Source organism: Acomys russatus, chromosome 13, assembly GCF_903995435.1.
Source record: "Acomys russatus chromosome 13, mAcoRus1.1, whole genome shotgun sequence".
Lineage (NCBI taxonomy): Eukaryota > Metazoa > Chordata > Mammalia > Rodentia > Muridae > Acomys > Acomys russatus.
Genome location: NC_067149.1, coordinates 16,768,271 through 16,779,105, shown reverse-complemented (window position 1 = coordinate 16,779,105; position 10,835 = coordinate 16,768,271). Strand labels below are relative to the sequence as shown.

At 45.8% G+C, this 10,835-nt stretch overlaps 1 pseudogene; it reads left to right on the top strand.

The window, feature by feature from the left end:
* The first annotated feature begins 305 nt into the window (after window positions 1–305).
* On the top strand, window positions 306–985 carry LOC127196824 (28S ribosomal protein S25, mitochondrial-like; annotated as a pseudogene).
* The last annotated feature ends 9,850 nt before the right edge of the window (window positions 986–10,835 follow it).

Here is a 10,835-nt window from a genome sequence, read left to right as displayed (position 1 = left end):
GCCTGGTCTACAAAGTGAGTCCAGGATGGCCAACGCTACACAGAGAAACCCTGTCTCGAAAAACAAAAAAACAAAAAAAAACAAAAAAGAGAAAAGAAAAGAAAAGAATTGAAACAATAAGCATGTCTCTCTCCAGGAGGCAGAACTACAGTTTCCTTCGAGATGGCTCCTCGGGAATTCTTTTGGGTTTGTTGTTGTTGTATGTTTGTTTTTGTTTTTGTTTTTAGCATGTCTTAGTTTAATAAATGTGGATTTTAAAAAAAACATGAATTGAGTCCCCGGCTTGAGGAGCTTGTGTCGTCGCCATGCCGATGAAGGGCCAGATCCCTATACGCCGCACGCTGCAGTACCTGGGCCCCGGGGGACTTGGTGGAAATCATGACCGTGAACTACAACACGCACGGGGGACTGGGCAAAGGTGCCAGGAAATTCGTGTTTTTCAACATCCCTCAGATCCAGTATAAGAACCCCTGGGTGCAGGTACTGCTGCTTAAGAACATGACACCATCGCTCTTTGTGCGGTTCTATCTAGATTCCGGGGAGCAGGTCCTGGTAGACGTGGAGACCAAGAGTAATAAGGAGATCACGGAGCACATAAAGAAAATCTTGAGCGGGAAAGAAGAGACCCTCAGGGAGGAAGAGCTGGAGAAACAGCAGCGCTCTCATCCAGTCAACTTTGGCCCCCGGAAGTACTGCCTGCGGGAGTGCATGTGTGAAGTGGAAGGTCAGGTGCCCTGCCCTGGCCTGGTGCCCTTACCTAAGGAGATGACAGGGAAGTACAAAGCTGCTCTGAAAGCTAATTCTTAGGTCTAAGTAAGGCCATTTGGGATGGACTGCTGGCAACTGACTGGTGGAGATGGATTATATTTGTACCACAAATGATGGAATGCTCTGCAATGGAAAGACCAGCTTGCATGCCCATTTAAAGGATATGGAGAGAAGTCCAGGGTTGCCAGCTGCTGAACAGATGTCAATAAAAGATTGAGTCTTCTTGTTAAAAAAAAAAAAAAAAAAAGAGAGAGAGAGCCATCTGCATCCAGATCTGGTGTCAACAGCTGCAGCCCTATAGCTGCTCACGAGGCCCAGACAAGAGGATCACAAGTTCCAGGGCAGCCTAGACAATCAGTGAGTGTGGTGGTTGAGCAAGAATGGCTCCCACAGGTTGGAGAGATGGCTCAGTGGTTAAGAGCAGCACTCACTGCTTTTCCAAAGTTCAATTCCTAGCACCCACATGACAGCTCACAATTGCCTGATGCTGCCTTCTAGTGTGCCATTGTACATGCAGACAAAGCACCCATATGCACAAAGAAATAAATGTTTAAAAAAGAGAAAGAAAAAGAAAGACCCAGGCATGGTGGCACACGCCTTTAATTCCAGCACTCGGGAGGCAGAGGCAGGAGGATCTCTGTGAGTTCAAGGCCTGCCTGGTCTACAAAGTGAGTCCAGGACAGCCACAGATACACAGAGAAATCCTGTCTTGAAAAACAAAATTAAATAAATAAAACCTTAAAAAGGAAGAATGGCCCCCGTAGACTCATGTTTGAACGGCCCCCCTAGTTGGTGAAACTGTTTGGAAAGGGTTAGGAGGTGTGGCCTTTTGGGAGGAGGTGTGTCACTGGGGGCAGGCTTTGAGGTTTCAAAAGACTCAATGGCATTCCCAGTCTCTCTCTCTCTCTCTCTCTCTCTCTCTCTCTCTCTCTCTCTCTCTCTCTCTCTCTCTCTCTGCCTCCAACTTGTAGATCAAGATGTGAGCTCTCAGCTGCTCCTGTTGCCATGCCTTTGATCTGCCATCATGGACTCTAACCCTCTGCAGCTATAAGCCCTATATTAAATGCTTTCTTTTTAAGTTTCCTTGGTTGTGGTGTTTTAGCACAGCAATAGAAAAGCAATTGAGACAGTGAGACCCTGTCTCAAAATAAAAAGGTTTGATAGTGCACACCTTTAAACATAGCACATGGGAGACAGAGACAGGGGTTCCAGGTAGCCAGTGCTACAGATAGAGACCTTATCCAAAAAAAAAAAAAGTGGGGTCGGGGGGGAGAGATGGTGCTGGGATATAACTTAGGGATAGAGCACTTGACTAGCACATGTGAGGCTCTGGGTTCAACCCCCCCACAGTCCCCAACATCACTAATTAGATAAATAAAACACATAAATATCTTCAGCCTAGTAATTACCCAAAATGACAAGTGATGACCTCCTGGCCGATGGTCTCACGAAAGAGAATGGGTACATTGCGGAGAAGGCTATCACCTTGACCTCAAATGGATCCTCTGTCTGAGTTGCTGAAAATCCTACTTTAAAATCAAGTTATGTCCTAGAACACTAGTTCATGGGGGCAGGCTCCTCAGCAGTCAGGGAACACAAGCCTCCACATTTCCTGGACATTGGCTGTTCTACCAGAAAGTGTCTAGCTCCTCCTGGCCTGCCTGAGGTGGTGTGTGCTCACTCTCTCATGGAAGCCTGACATATTTGTGTAGTGTGCTGTCCATGGGCAGGTCTTCTCTCAGCTGGGACCCCACTCGATCTTCTCTTTCCTTGCTCAGAGTGGTGCTGACTTCTATCCCCAACCCTAGGCAGGTATTGGGGGACTTTCCAACTTCCACTAGGAAGCTGCCACACTCCTGTCCTTTCATACCTCTTCCCAAGTCCTTGACCCAAATGTCACCTCTTTCCCGGTCTGTTTGGTTGTCGCATCATTCAGATGCCCTGTTTCCATTGTGTGCTCATAAACTACTTTTTATTCAGAATCCAAGTGTGGCATATATGCTAAAACATATTTTTTTTTTGAGACAGGGTTTCTCTGTGTAGCCTTGGCTGTCCTAGACTCGCTTTGTAGACCAGGCTGGCCTCAAACCCACGGTGGTCCACCTGCCTCTGCCTCCTGAGTGCTGGGGTTAAAGGCATGCGCCACCATGCCTGGTCTGCACTTGCCATTCTTGCAAAGGACCTGGGTTCAGTTCTCAGCATTTGTGATCATCCAGATGTGACTCAGAAGCATTTGGTTCCAGGGAATAGGATGCCCTCTTCTGATTTCCATGGGCACAAGGCACACATCTGGTGCGTACATATACATGTAGACAGGACAGGTGTACACATAAAAAAAAATTTTTTTTTAATCCATACCAAACAAGGTAGGGCTTGGTCATTCTGTTTTATAAAAGAAATTTGGATTTATACTTTTTTTTTTTTTTTTTTTTTTTTTTGGTTTTTTGAGACAGGGTTTTTCTGTGTAGCCTTGGCTGTCTTGGACCCACTTTGTAGACCAGGCTGGCCTCGAACTCACAGCGATCCACCTGCCTCTGCCTCCCGAGTGCTGGGATTATAGGCATGCGTCACCACGCCTGGCTGGATTTATACTTTTACCAGTTGGCAGAAAACTCAGAGCATGGAGAGGGTCTGGACAGTGGCCAAATGTACACAAGGCCCTGGGTTCATGTCCAGCGTCACAAACTCATGCCACAGTTCCTCAACCAGGCACACAATTCATCTCTCTCATTAACTGAGAGGTCACTAGGGACCAATATTACTTTTGTGCTCAGTCTTCCTTATCCTGTGGCTTTCATCTTTAATCTGTCCCCTCAGGACCAAAGATGACTGCTGCACTTCCCCATCACTGCGTAGTCTCAGACAGGATGAGGCGTGATCCGAAGCCACCAACTGTGCTTTCTAGTTTAGTCAGTTCTTCCGTTGTGAACATTTAAGGGAAGCATACCCAGCATCATTTACCTCCACCCCTCCTGGCCTACATCCCTCACCCGGCCACCTGCTCCCCTCAGGGATCACTGACAGATGTAGTTTTTAATCTTATTATTACTATTTAGTGTGTTTTGCCTGGATGTATGTTTGTCTGTGCACAGTGTCCATGCCAGTGCCCACAGAGCCAAAAAGAAGATATCAGAACTGGAGTTAGAAACAGTTGTGAGCTGCCTGGTGGGTGCTGGAAACTGAGGTCCAGTCCTCTGGAAGAGCAGCCAGTGCCGTTAACCAACCCGCGTCTCTCCAGCCCTAGGGTGTAGTTCTTTTGTTGAGATGTGATTTCTTGCAGCCCAGGCGGTCTCTCCCTCTGGAGAGCTGGGATTCCAGGTATGCACCACCTTACCAGCTTTAAGCACCTTTCTAACTTTGGGGCTTCTCAAGGCCTTTAAAGTTCCAGGGTACAGATTGAGTGTGGCGGCACAGACCTGTAGTTCTCAGAGCTGAGGCAGAGAATTTCCTGGCCTACGTAATGAATCCTGGTCTATTTTGAAGTGTATAGAGTGAGACCCTGCCTCAAAAAAAAAAAAAAAAAAAAAAAAGTGAATAAGTAAGCAATATAACAGCATTTGTTGAGAATCTTCCAGGGAAAGATAGAGCTACAGCCATGGTATACACATTTCAGGAAACAGAGTGAGCCTAAGGATGCCCCTTGCCCCTGTTACTTTTTTTTTTTTTTTATGTTTTTTCGAGACAGGGTTTCTCTGTGTAGCCTTGGCTGTCCTGGACTAGCGTTGTAGACCAGGCTGGCCTTGAATTTACAGTGATCCGCCTGCCTCTGCCTCCCAAGTGCTGGGATTACAGGCGTGCGCCACCATGCCCGGCTTTTTTTTTTTTTTTTTTTTTTTAAATATATATTTATTTTTGGCTAGAGAGCGATGTCTCAATGGTTAAGAGCACTTCCTGCTCTTGCACAGAACCCAGGTTTGGTTGTCAGCACCCATATGCTGGCTTACAGCTGTCTGTAACTCCAGGCCCCGAGAATCTAAAGCCCACTGTGGCCTCCACTCATACCATGTGCATTTGGTGTACAGATATATGCGCAGACAAAACACCTATACACATAAAAATGAATAGGCAAAATTAAAAACAAAGTCAAATAAACTCTGGTTGCACTCGTATTCAACTCTAGCCAATGGGAAGAGAAGAAAGAAAAGAGGGGTGCATTGACAGTCCTTTGTTGTTGTTGTGGTGGTGGTGGTTGTTGTTGTTGTTTTGTTGTTTGAGACAGGGTTTCTCTGTGCAGCCTTGGCTGTCTTGGACTTGCTTTGTAGACCATGCTGGCTTTGAACTCACAGAGACCCACCTGCCTCTGCCTCCCCACACACTCCTTCTTAGAACTGGATATCAGACCCAGAGGCAATGTTCATGTCCAGTAAGTACTCAACCACTGATCCACACCCCCATATCCCTCTTTCTCCCTCTTTCCCTCTCCCCCCTCAAATTTATTTATAAAAACAGTACAGAGAAGCAGCCATCTTCAAATGGTGGGTGGGGATGGAGTCCCACCAGTCTGTCTTCGTCACAGGATAGATAGAGGCCTTTACTGTGAAGCCTTCACTGGGCCTGAGCATCTTTAGGAGTCTGAGCTGGAACAAGAACAGGGACTGGCTGCGGTGGCTCAGGCCTGTAATCCCAGCACTTGGTGAGGCAGAGGCAAGTGGATCTCTGTGAGTTCAAGGCCAGCCTGGTCTGCAAAAAGAGTCCAGGACAGAACAGGCAAGACTACACAGAAAAGCCGGGCGTGGTGGCGCACGCCTTTAATCCCAGCACTCGGGAGGCAGAGGCAGGTGGATTGCTGTGAGTTCGAGGCCAGCCTGGTCTACAAAGTGAGTCCAGGATGGCCAAGGCTACACAGAGAAACCCTGTCTCGAAAAACAAAAAAAAAAAAAAAAAGACTACACAGAAAAACCCTGTCTGGAAAAACAAAACAAAAACAAAAAAAAGAACAGGAACCGAAGCTGGGCTTGGGCGGGAGCTCCACTTCCGCCTTTGGTGTGGCCTTTGTTATTTGATTGGCAAAGTCATAAGCTCAGTGAGAGCCATGGAAGCACGCTGGGGGAGCTTGCAGCCCAGACCATTTGGCATCCTGGCTTCAGCCTCAGCCCTCACAAGAGGCCTCAAAGGCTTTAGCTGTGCAGTCGCTGCCTTCCCAGAGTTTGAGGTGTCGTGTCCAGCTTTTTGTGCTTCTTGGCAAAGCACATTTCCTCAGGAATTTGGAATTGATGTCCTTCAGAGACTAATATCTTTGTCACTTGGGTTTTTTGATGTCACTTCTGTGCTATTCTGGCTTCTGGGGTTGGCTCATGGGGCTTGACCAAATTAAAAATTCTGACTGTCAAAAAAGTATTTGAGAGATGGACATCAGAGAGCGACAAATCTATGTTCTTAAAAAGTGCACCTCTTAGCTGGGCGTGGTGGTGCATGCCTTTAATCCCAGAACTCAGGAGGCAGAGGCAGGTGGCTCAATGTGAGTTCAAGGCCAGCCTGGTCTACAAAGTAAGTCCAGGACAGCCAAAGCCACACATAGAAATCCTGTCTCGGAAAAAAAAAAAAAAAAGTGCACCTTTTTCAGGGCCCAGTGGCATATTCCTGTAATCCCAGCATTCAGGGAGGCAGAGTCAGGCAGATCTCTGTGAGTTTGAGGCCAACCTGGTCTATAGGGGGTATTCCAGGAAAGCAATGGCTAAACAGAAAAACTTTGTCCGGAAAAACAATCCAAACCAAACAAACAAAAAACCAAAAAAGTGCACCTACAAACTGCCTGACTGGCCATAACCCACATTTCAAATAAACCCTGAGGTTCTAGGGGCCAGGGAGATGGCTCAGGTGGTGAAGTGCATGTCCTACAAGGATGAGGCTCTGTTCTAGTTCGCTTTCCTGTTGCTGTGATAAACACTATGGCCAAAAGCAACTTGAGGAAATGGTTTGTTTCACTTTACACTTCTAGATAACACAGTCCAACACAAAGAGACGTTAGGGCAGGAACTCAAGGAGGGAACCTGGAGCAGAAACCACGGAGGAAGGCTGCTCATGGCTCCTATTCAGCTAGCTTTCCTATACAGCTAGGCTGGTTGCCTAGGGTGGTGCTTCCCACAGGAGGCTGGGTCTCTCCCATCAATCCTCAGCCGGGACAATCTCTCAGAGGCAGGATGACAGCTCAGTGGTCCACTTGAAGTTCCCTTTTTGCAGGTGAGTATAGGTTGGGACTTTTGGCATGTAGGGTATTTTGTTTTGTTTTAGTGTCAGGTTGATACTAAAGGTTAACCAGGACAGGACCTAAGTTTTAATTCCTGGCATGCACATTAAAGCAAGGCATGGTGGTTAATTTTTGTAACCTTAGCCTCAGACCCTAGCATGACTGACTCCATGATGGAAGGACCTCTCAGGTCATAAAACTCAGCACGTAGATAGCACCACCTGCCAAAATGAAAGCAAATACCTAATCCATCAAAGTCCATAATTCTGGGCAGGCCCCTAAATGTGCTAACCTCGCTTTTTGGCTTCTGTAGCTCTGTTCTGGCCAGCTCTCCCTGTTAACAGTAGAGCATCAACACACAATATGCTTTTGTGCTTAAAAGTTCACCCTGAAGAAGGCTTGGGGCTACCCTGGGATGCTGAACACCCACTGCCGTCACCAGCTGGCTACTAAAGACTTTCTATTGGCTTGAACCTATGTCGGAGTAGTCTTCTTTGGTGGAGATGCCACAACACAGACACAGGCAGAACCCAGACCTTGACACCCTGAGTCCCATCCCTGGAGCCTACCCATGGGAAAGAAATAACTGACTCCATAGTTGTCCTTTGACCTCCACACATATGAATGGCTATGCATGCCTCCTCCCACACAAATAACTGCACGGAAAAATGTTAGATAAGATACCCAATGTTGAATTCTGCCCTCTATGTAAATTGGCACACATATGCATGCTCACCTGCATACACATGTGCACACACATCCACACACACACACAGACACATACACACACACACACAGACACATACACACAGACACACACACAGACACACACACACATCCACACACACACACACACATACACACACACACATACACACACACACATACACACACACATACACACACACACAGACACACACACATCCACACACACATACACACACACACACATACACACACACAGACACACACACACATACACACACACACATACACACATACACACACACACATACACACACACACAGACACACACACACATATACACACACACAGATACACACACACATCCACACACACACACACATACACACATACACACACACACATACACACACACACACACACACACACACATACACACAGACACACACACATACACATACACACACACATACACACACACAGACACACACACACACATACACACAGACACACACACACATACACACACACACATACAGACACACACACACAGAGACACACACACACACAGACACACACACACACACATTGACAGCTTTGGTGCTAGTGTGTGTTTACCATTTTTAAGACACCACCTAGATTAATTGAGGGGCTCATTATAATGTCAATGACCAAGAGCTTGCCTTCCACCTTTGTACATTTTCTCATGTAATTTCTAAAGAATTAAAATTTGACTTACAAATTTTTTTGTTTGTTTTTCAATACATGATTCCTCTATGTAGCGCTGGGTGCCCTGGACTCATTTTGTAGACCAGACTGGCCATGAACTCAATGGAGATACACTTACCTCTCCCTCCCAAGTGCTGGGATTAAAGGCATGAGCTTTAATCATGTCTGGCTCTGATTTACAATTCTTACAATTGAGGCTGGGAAGTCCAGGAGCTTGGTGCATATCTGGTAAGTGCCCTCATGCTATGTGATCCAATGGGAGAAGGCAGAAGGCAGCAAATTTACTCTCAGTAACTAACTTACTCTGTAACACTCGTCACTCCGGACCCAGGAAGATGGGTCAAAGGTTAAGAACACTGTCTGCTCTGCCAGAGGTCCTGATTCAATTCCCAGCAACCACATGGTAGCTCACAACCATCTGTAATGTGATCTGATGCCCTCTTCTGGTGTGCAGGTGTACATGCAGGCAGAACATTGTATGCATAAAATAAATAAATCTTTTTTAAAAATACTCATCATTCTAGTCATGGCAGAGAGCACTTGTGACCCTAACATCTTTAGACCTTATATAAAACACGGTTGCACTGAGAATCAAGTCTACAGCCCTTGAACTTGGGCAGGGTGGCGGTGGGGCTGGATGCCACATTCAAATCCCAGCACCTTCTATATATTCTCATAAGGTGGGACAGTGAGTTAACAGTGATAAGCAGAAGTTATAGATCCTAAGAAGAAAAAAAAAATATCATGACCTGGGGGGACAGAGGAGACTCACTAGAATGGTCAGATCAGTCAGCACCTGAAGAGATGTTCCTCACGGAAGGAACACCGAGTACTCTCCCCAGTGTAGAATGTGCTTGGCATGTTTGAGGAACAGCATGTTATGGCCAGGTGCCTGGAGCTGGATGAAATCGGAGAGGGGGTGTAAGGTAGACCAAGCTGAGCCCTGTGAGGTGAGGCAGGGGATCAGAGCAGGGGGTGACATTTAAGAGCTGAGAAGACCCTGCAGGCCTCTGAGCAGAGTGACAGTTCAGTTTATATTTCTCAAACACTGTTCTAACCCAATAGGTTGTAAACCCCATCGGAACCCTAAATGGAAGGACTAAAACTGTCAAACGTGGAGAAGAAAACTCACAAAACCCAGGGGAAGTCTTGATGATTCTATCAGTCACCATTGAACATACTACGAGAATACTATTAAATAGCTATTAAATACTATTAAATGATAGAGAATGCTGTTAAACAGCTGCGTGAAAGATAGCATAGGGTGCAGTGTGGAGAGAGGGCCCAGAGCTTCCTCACCATGTCCTGGCAGGTAAGCACCTCCCCCAGGAACTCCTGTACCCCTGGGAGTGCCCCAAACCCCATCAGGTATGCATGGTGGATTACATCATTGGCTATCCGTGATCATCGCCACCCTCATCTTCTGCGAGGGTGTTTATTAGAACAAGAGGTGCTCATATTAGGTGGGCATGCTGGGACACTCTTCCTTGGTCTACAGAATGTGTTCCAGGACAGCCAGGGCTGCACAAAGAACCGCCCTTCCTGCCCCCCACTTTCCATATATATGCTTATATTACCCAGAAAGTTCCAAGGGATGGAAGAGCCCTGGTATCAGAGTTGGGAGGTCTAAGATGAAAACTGAGAACAAAAAAACAACAACAAAAATCATGCAATCACTTCTGATACTCAGGAAATTAAAGAGGTTCCCAGAATCCTAAGCCAGAGCTTGGAGGCAGGAAGAAATTGCATATGTTTCTTTTAAACTTTTTGATTGAATAGTTTATATGTATGAGTGTTTTGCCTGCATGCATGTCTGTGCACCACTTGCATTCCAGGTACAGTTAGAGGCCAGAAAAGAACATCAGATCCCCTTGAACTACAGCTACAGATGGTTATGATGGATGCTGGGAACAGATCCGGTTCCTCTAGAAGAGCAGCCAATGCTCTTAAGCACTGAGCCATCGTTTGATGCCACGTGTATATATATATATATTTTCCTAATATTTCATGATGTTATTAAATGACACACTTTAAAATGACACAATACTGGACTCTATGGAACACTACTCAAAATAGTTCAAATGCGAAATTTTTATTTTTTATACTATAATTTTTTTTGTTCTTTTTTTTTTTTTTTTTTTTCAAGATAGGGCTTCTCTGTGTCCTAGACTCTCTTTGTAGACCAGGCTGGCCTCCAACTTATAGAGATCCGCCTGCTTCTGCCTCCAGAATTCTGGGATTAAAGGCATGCGCCACCATGCCCAGCTATAGTATAATTCTTTATTTGGGGTTTTCTTTCTTTATTTCAGTTTGATTATCTGTTTTAAGCTGTCTCGTGCATCTCAGGCTTTCCCTGTATTCCTCATCCTCTTGCTTCCATTATTTTTTTATTATTTCTTTTAAATTTGTATTTATATTTATGTATACAAAACTTAACAGTGTACAT